The following is an 8,524-nucleotide window of genomic DNA, read 5'->3' on the forward strand; positions in this document are numbered from 1 at the left end:
ATAAATTTTAATCAATTTTTCAACAATTTTAAACAATTTTAAACAATTTTAAACAATTTTAAACAATTTTAAACAATTTTAAACAATTTTAAACAATTTTAAACAATTTTAAACAATTTTAAACAATTTTAAACAATTTTAAACAATTTTAAACAATTTTAAACAATTTTAAACAATTTTAAACAATTTTAAACAGTTTTAGACAATTTTAAACAATTTTAAACAATTTTAAACAATTTGAAACAATTTTAAACAATTTTAAACAATTTTAAACAATTTTATACAATTATAAACAATTTTAAACAATTTTAAACAATTTTAAACAAATTTGAACAATTTTAAACAATTTTAAACAATTTTAAACAATTTTAAACAATTTTAAACAATTTTAAACAATTCTAAATAATTTTAAACAATTTTAGACAATTTTAAACAATTTTAAGCAATTTTAAACAATTTTAAACAATTTTAAACAATTTTAAACAATTTTAAACAATTTTAAACAATTTTAAACAATTTTAAACAATTTTAAACAATTTTAAACAATTTTAAACAAATTTGAACAATTTTAAACAATTTTAAACAATTTTAAACAATTTTAAACAAGTTTAAACAATTTTAAACAATTTTAAACAATTTTAAACAATTTAAAACAATTTAAAACAATTTTAAACATTTTTAAACATTTTAAAACAATCTTAAACAATTTTAAACAATTTGAACAATTTCAAACAATTTTAAACAATTTAAACAATGTTTCACAATTTTAAACAATGGTAAACAATTTGAATCAATTTTTTACAATTTTTTACATTTTTGCACAATTTTTACACAATTTTTACGCTATTTTTACACAATTTTTAACACAATTTTTACACAATTTTTACACCATTTTTACACAATTTTACATAATTTTTTTTAACAATTTTTAACAATATTCAACAATTTTTAACAATCTTATTTTTTTTACATAATTTTTTTAACAATTTTAAACAATTTTAAACAATTTTTAACCATTTTTGACAATTTTTCACAATTTTAACAATTTTTAACAATCTTATTTTTTTTTAAAGTTTGTTACATTTTTTTACATTTTTTTATTTTTTTGTAATTTTTACAAAATTAAAAAAAGAATAACAATTTTATGCCATTTTGACTTGTTTTTAACATTTTTCAACAATTTTTAATTTTTTTACAGTTTTTAATCGTTTTTACAACTTTTAACCATTTTTTACAACTGAAAAAAATAAAACATGTTTTATAAATTTTAATCAATTTTTCAACAATTTTTAATAGTTAAAAAAATAATAATTAAAAAAAAATTACAATTTTTCACAACTTTCAACAATTTTTTAAAATAATTTTTACACAATTTTTACATTGTTTTTTTTTGACAAATTTTTAAATTTTTTAATTTTTTTTTTTGAATTTTTCACACAATTTTTACACTTTTTTTTACATTTTTTTAATTTGTCAGATTTTTTACACACCTAAAAAAAATACATTTTTGACAATTTCTTACAACATTTTACAATTTTTAACATTTTTTTACAATCAAAAAATTACAATTTAAAAATTTTAAATAAAATTTATAATTTTTACAAAAATAATAAACTTTTTGATTTTTTTTTACAATTTTAGCATTGTATTAAATAACAATTTTTAACAATTTTCAACAATTTTTACAATTTTTAACATTTTTTAAAACATTTTTTACTTTTTTTTAACAAGTTTTTACACTTTTCAATCGTTTTTGAAACATTTGATATCTTCTTACTTCTTACTTCTTACTTCTTACTTCTTACTTCTTACTTCTTTTTTCTTACTTCTTACTTCTTACTTCTTACTTCTTACTTCTTACTTCTTACTTCTTACTTCTTACTTCTTACTTCTTACTTCTTACTTCTTACTTCTTACTTCTTACTTCTTACTTCTTACTTCTTACTTCTTACTTCTTACTTCTTACTTCTTACTTCTTACTTCTTACTTCTTACTTCTTACTTCTTACTTCTTACTTCTTACTTCTTACTTCTTACTTCTTACTTCTTACTTCTTTTTTGTGTTTCTTTTTTTTTATATTAATTTATTACCGCGTTGCTTCCTTTTGCCTCGAGCTAAAATTAAGGTGAAGCCGCTCCAATTTGTTTATTTTTTGTGACTTGCCTCACTAATTGAATAACCGCAACGAGACACTTCCAAAGGGTACACATTTCGCACAGCTCCAGTTCGGCCAGCTTCCTTCCACTTTCAGCGTCCGAGCTCGTTTTTAATAAACGATCACTTTCTTTCCGCGTTTTGCTCCCCCTCATCTTAGCCGGATCCGTAGTGATGTGTAACGAAAAGTAAAGGGTACACCGTTCAAGTTCACTGGGCCCGCTTGCTGACAGTTGCAGAGATTGGCAAGCTTCCGATGAACGTTCCATTTTTTTTCCGTCAGGAAGAGCGATGCTCGGCCAGTTATGAAAGTCAACATACACTTGGCAGAGGCAGCCGGGTGTAATTACATATCGTGAGCAGAAATTATAGCATGGAACTCTTGTTTTTTTGTTTTTGCACGACATCAAACGATACTTTGACAACGTGAACTCATCGATTATGCAAGAAGACGTTGACTTCAAACGATAGTTGTAGGTAAAATGATAGTTTTGGTCTTTTTTGGGTTCTAGAGATGATCTGCACGTTTTGCGAGCTTTTATACCAGTTTATACCAGACTGGTATAAAGTGGTATAATTGTTGTTTTTAAGCGTATTTGTCCTTTAAGGTTCCAATCCAACGTAAATACTCGTAATTAAGTCTTAAAACCACCCTAACAAGCGAGTTCGACTAAGCAGACAATCAAACTCAAACACTGCAAATCCCCCGGTCCTAAAATAGTTGGCAACCCCTTTGCAACGTATCCTTTTCCCACCAGGGGGAGGCATTGCGCTTGACACAAAAACCCTGAACTTAAGAGCCTCGCAGCGGCTCGAGTTTCCTGTTTGCTCGCTTTTTCTTCCCTCCTCCATTCATGGGCGGCTCTTTCTACGAATCGGGAAATGTGCATAAATCGTTGACTTTGCCAACACTCCCCTTCCCCAAACAAACCACCCCCAATGCCAGACTATTTTTAGACTATTTTTCCGGGAAAAAAAACTTTCGCGCTCCTCTTTCAGTGAATGAAATGCTTCTGGGTGGAAATGGAGGGGGGAAAGGACTTACAAAAGGGATGCCCCTGAAATTGGCACCAGTGCCAATTTATGAACGGTCGTGGCCGTGGCCGAGACACTGCTGGCCATGAATGAAGGTTCCCGTGGGAAAGTTACACAGAGAGTGGGTGGTGCCTGATTATGATGAATGTAGCTCGTTTTTTTTCGGGTAAGAGGAGATTTCAATTGGAACTGATTCAGCAGAACGGATATTTGAGAGGTAAGCTGATATAAATTAATTGGGCCATGTGGTGTAATTTTGAACTTTTTTATTTGAATGTAGTTTATTCCAGCTGAAAAAAAACAATTAACTTCATATTTCTGTTGTACGAAATTGGTCGTTGATCAATGACCAACCCATACGATCTTAGTTTATAATAAAAGAGCAAAATGTCAAGGAAACTAAGATCTACGCTGTTCTAAAACTGGTTTGTCGACCTGAGAACAAACTTTGTAGTAGATAGCTGCTATAATTGATAATCAAACTGGCAGTTGACCAAGTAAACCATGCTTAAAAACAATTTGCATCAACTTCATACAAATTAAAAGTAATTTTAAAACCATATAAAATCATTTCAAGCCTTTTATTAACATATTTGAACAATTTCAATTAATTGCTAACAATTTTAAATAATTTTAAACCATTTTTTTAGAATTTCAAACAGTGATAAATAATTTTGAACAATTCAAAACTAATTTTAACAAATTTAGGTAACATTCAACCTTTATATTATCAATTTGAAATAATATTAAACTTTTTAAAAAAATTAATAGCAATTGATGAAAATACACGCAATTTTAACAATATTTAACAAATTTACAGAATAACAACTAATATTTAACAATTTTACATAATTTTAAACAATTTTAAACAATTTTAAACAATTTTAAACAAATTTTGAACAAATTTTACACAAATTTTAAACAAATTTCAAACAAATTTTAAACAAATTTTAAACAAATTTTAAACAAATTTTAAACAAATTTAAAACAAGTTTTAAACAAATTTTAAACAAATTTTAAACAAATTTTAAACAAATTTTAAACAAATTTTAAACAAATTTTAAACAAATTTTAAACAAATTTTAAACAAATTTTAAACAAATTTTAAACAAATTTTAAACATATTTCAAACAAATTTTAAACAAATTTTAAACAAATTTTAAACAAATTTTAAACAAATTTTTAACAAATTTTAAACAGATTTTTAACAAATTTTAAACAAATTTTAAACAAATTTTAAACAAATTTTAAACAAATTTTAAACAAATTTTAAACAAATTTTAAACAAATTTTGAACAAATTTTAAAAAAATTTTAAACAGATTTTAAACAAATTTTAAACAAATTTTAAACAAATTTTAAACAAATTTTAAACAAATTTTAAACAAATTTTAAACAAATTTTAAACAAATTTTAAACAAATTTTAAACAAATTTTAAACAAATTTTAAACAAATTTTAAACAAATTTTAAACAAATTTTAAACAAATTTTAAACAAATTTTAAACAAATTTTAAACAAATTTTAAACAAATTTTAAACAAATTTTCAACAAATTTTAAACAAATTTTCAACAAATTTTAAAAAAATTTTAAACAAATTTTAAACAAATTTTAAACAAATTTTAAACAAATTTTAAACAAATTTTAAACAAATTTTAAACAAATTTTAAACAAATTTTAAACAAATTTTAAACAAATTTTAAACAAATTTTAAACAAATTTTAAACAAATTTTAAACAAATTTTAAACAAATTTTAAACAAATTTTAAACAAATTTTAAACAAATTTTAAACATATTTTAAACAAATTTTAAATAAATTTTAAACAAATTTTAAACAAATTTTAAACAAATTTTAAACAAATTTTAAACAAATTTTAAACAAATTTTAAACAAATTTTAAACAAATTTAAAACAAATTTCAAACAAATTTTAGAAAAATTTAAAACAAATTCATACAAATTTTAAAGAAATTTTAATCAAATTTTGAACAAATTTTAAACACATTTTGAACAAATTTCAAACGAATTTTGAACAAATTTCAATCAAATAATAAACAAATTTTTAAACAAATTTAAACAAATTTTTGACAATTTTTAAACAAATTTTAAACAAATTTTAAACAATTTTTTTACAAATTTTAAACAAATTTTAAACAAATTTTAAACAATTTTGAACCTTTTACAAAATTAATCACATTTAACAATTTTAAACAAATTTAAAAAAAAATATTGCTTGGCATTTTGAATATTTTTAAAAGTTTGAACAAATTTAGACAATTTTAAACAATTACTTTTTTGTAATTTTAAAAAATTTAGATAAATTAAAAAAAAACACAGTTTTAAGCAATTTTAAATCATTTTTTATCAAGATTCAAACTATTTTAAGTAATTCTTTGCAATTTGAAGCATTTTTCAGCAACTAAATTTTTTTACACGGAGAGACTGTGCCCAGAAATTTTAACAATTAAAATTGTTGATTTTACTTTCGTAAATTTTAACAAAAACGTACTAGTTACTGCCAATTTTCAGTTAAATTAACCAAAATTCAGTATTAATTTGATAACCCGTTTGTTGAAAAAGCTAGAGGCAAAAAGCTAACAGATTTCCCGAACTCGAATGAACGTGCTCGACTGTTAGCTTTGGTTTTGGAAAAATCAAGAATTTTGTTGGTTGAATAGAATTAACAATTGGTTGAATATTTAAAAGATGAACTTGGGTTTGTTTACGTCTGTCATTTGAAGTCAGGATTCGAACGAGAGCGGTCGATTTGTTGAGTTTGTGTTGTTAATTGTGAAGTAAGAGGATGTGAAAGGTGAAAATCACAAGTTGAAGTGGCAAATCGTAGTGCACACTGCTGCAACTGTGGAGGTGCAATTGGTGAGTAAGTTTGTTGATGATTTCTTTGCAGGTGATAAACTATGAAGTGCAAGACGAGGACATTCGCAATGGGGACCTCTGATGCGAGGGGACTTTATGATAATGTTTGGAGGAAAGAGAGGGGCAGTGGAAGGAAGAGGCGGGCCAACTCTTGCACGACAATACTTGCACGGGCAAATTTAACAAAATGTTGGTTAATCTAAGTAAGTATGAGTTTAATTTTACACAACATTTTATTTATTGTGATTTTAATTAGAAAACTGTATCATCAAAAACCTTCGTGCTTACGATGGATACAATTTTAATGAACCATTATTTTTTCAGAATCATCAACCATAAAATACATGAAAATTCGTACACATAATATCAAAAATTCGATGATGGGAAATGTCTAAAAAATAAAATTTATTAAAGATATACAAAAGAAAATATTAATATTTTAAAAATGCTGTTGAAAAAGACTGCTCAATAAACTGGTAAGTTAAACTCAAAATATTGTTTTCAGGAATCGGAGTACGTTGAACAAATTGAATGAAATGCAATGAAAGTGTGTTGCCAAAAATAGTTGTTAAATTAATGCAAGCTTGGTTAGTAGCATTATTGATATTTCTTGTTAATAATTACATTTATTGACGTTCCTTTTATCAGTTTAGAGCCGAAATTATTTTTTTTTATTAAATTAATAATAAATTTCATATGTCTATTTGCAACAAAAGGTTCGCTTTGGTGTAAATTCTGTGTCAAGAAAAATAACTAAACATGAGACCGTTGTAGATGATGACGACTTATCGGATGATTTCACAGTGATGGTAAGTGAATACAACACATAATTTTATACAACATAATAAAAATATAAGCTTAAAACTTGGTGAAAACTTTGCTCGGTTTTCTATCTTTAAGAAATTCACGAGAAATTAAAAATCTTTTTAAATATGTTTAACAAAATTTGTAAAATGCTTTTTTATTATAATTTTTTAAAACATTAATCAAACTTTACATTTTTTATAATAATAATAAAAAAATACAAATAAGTACAAGTACAACTAATTGATTTGTGAGGCATTATTATAAAATTTACTACAAATTCAATAAAAATATTGCTAACAACAGCTAATTATCGATTACATGTACGAATATTTTTCTGTATTCAAGTAAGACATTAGTTAAAAATATAGCTAAAAATTCGGCCCAGCCTGTATCGTTAAATAATTGAAGAATATATATATATATATAGACACTAACATAAATTATGTTTAATTAAGAAATGTTTTGTTATAAATCACTAATAATTTGCTGCATGCAAAAATATTTCAGTTGATACAACAAAAAAAAATGTCAAAAAATAGTTGAAAAATATGATTCAGCCTGTTTTTTACAGAATATTCCACAATATTTCAGCTGAAAACAACTAAAAATTGTTAATTTTCTGAAAAAAATATTCTAGCAGTCGACTGCTAGAATTTTTTTCGGTCATTTAACCAACAAAAATGGCAATTCTAACTATTTTTTAGTTACTTTTACCTACTGGTGGTCAGCAATTTCGGGTTAACAAAATCAACAATCGATTGTTGAAAAAAAGCTGTGTAAAAAATTAACCCATACTTTTAGTTAAATTAACCAAGATTTTCTTAGATTTGCCCTGGCCGGTCTCTCCGTGTACCGATTATAATTTTGTTAATTAGTTTTCAGTTGTACATTTTTTAACAGTTATTAACAATTTTGAATAGTTTTAGCATTTTTTAAATAAAATGTAAACAATTTCAAATAATATTCAACTGCTTTAAACAATTATAAAAAATTTTAATAAATTTTCAACAATACCAAGTTTTAACAGTTTATTAAGATTTGCATTTTTAAATTATTTTAATCTATTTTAAAATATTTGACAATTGGATCAACGAATAGAAATCAGACATCAATACAATACAATATTCATACAACTTTATACATTCTGAAAATATACTACCATTTAAAATGAAAAACTGAAAGGATCAAGCAATTTAACAACAAATTAAAACAATTTAAAGATTTTTAAAAAATACATGTTATACCGTATTAAGTTAAAAAATTTTTTTTTGCATTATTTGTCCATTTTTTTAAATCGGTTTCCCTTCTCTGTGTAGGTTTCAGAAGTTTATTATAAATTCAGAAAATTCCCTATAATCTTACAATCTACAGTTAAAAAATCATGGTTATATTACATCTGTGGAAGGGTACATCTTTTAAGTCAGTGTAATTGTAATCGTAATTGTAATGTGTAATTTTACCTCTAAAATTGTGTAAATTTACTGCTTTTCTGGTGTAATGGCATTTTTTCAGTCTAAGTTGAGGTAAAATTACATATTTTACTGTTTGACCTTGACTTAATTAAATAAACAAATAGAAACAAATGCGCGATATGCAAAAAATAAAATACATATTTTTATTATATTATTATCTATAATAATTTACAAAAGATT

The sequence above is a fragment of the Culex quinquefasciatus genome, chromosome 1 (assembly GCF_015732765.1).
Source record: "Culex quinquefasciatus strain JHB chromosome 1, VPISU_Cqui_1.0_pri_paternal, whole genome shotgun sequence".
In the NCBI taxonomy this organism is placed as follows: domain Eukaryota; kingdom Metazoa; phylum Arthropoda; class Insecta; order Diptera; family Culicidae; genus Culex; species Culex quinquefasciatus.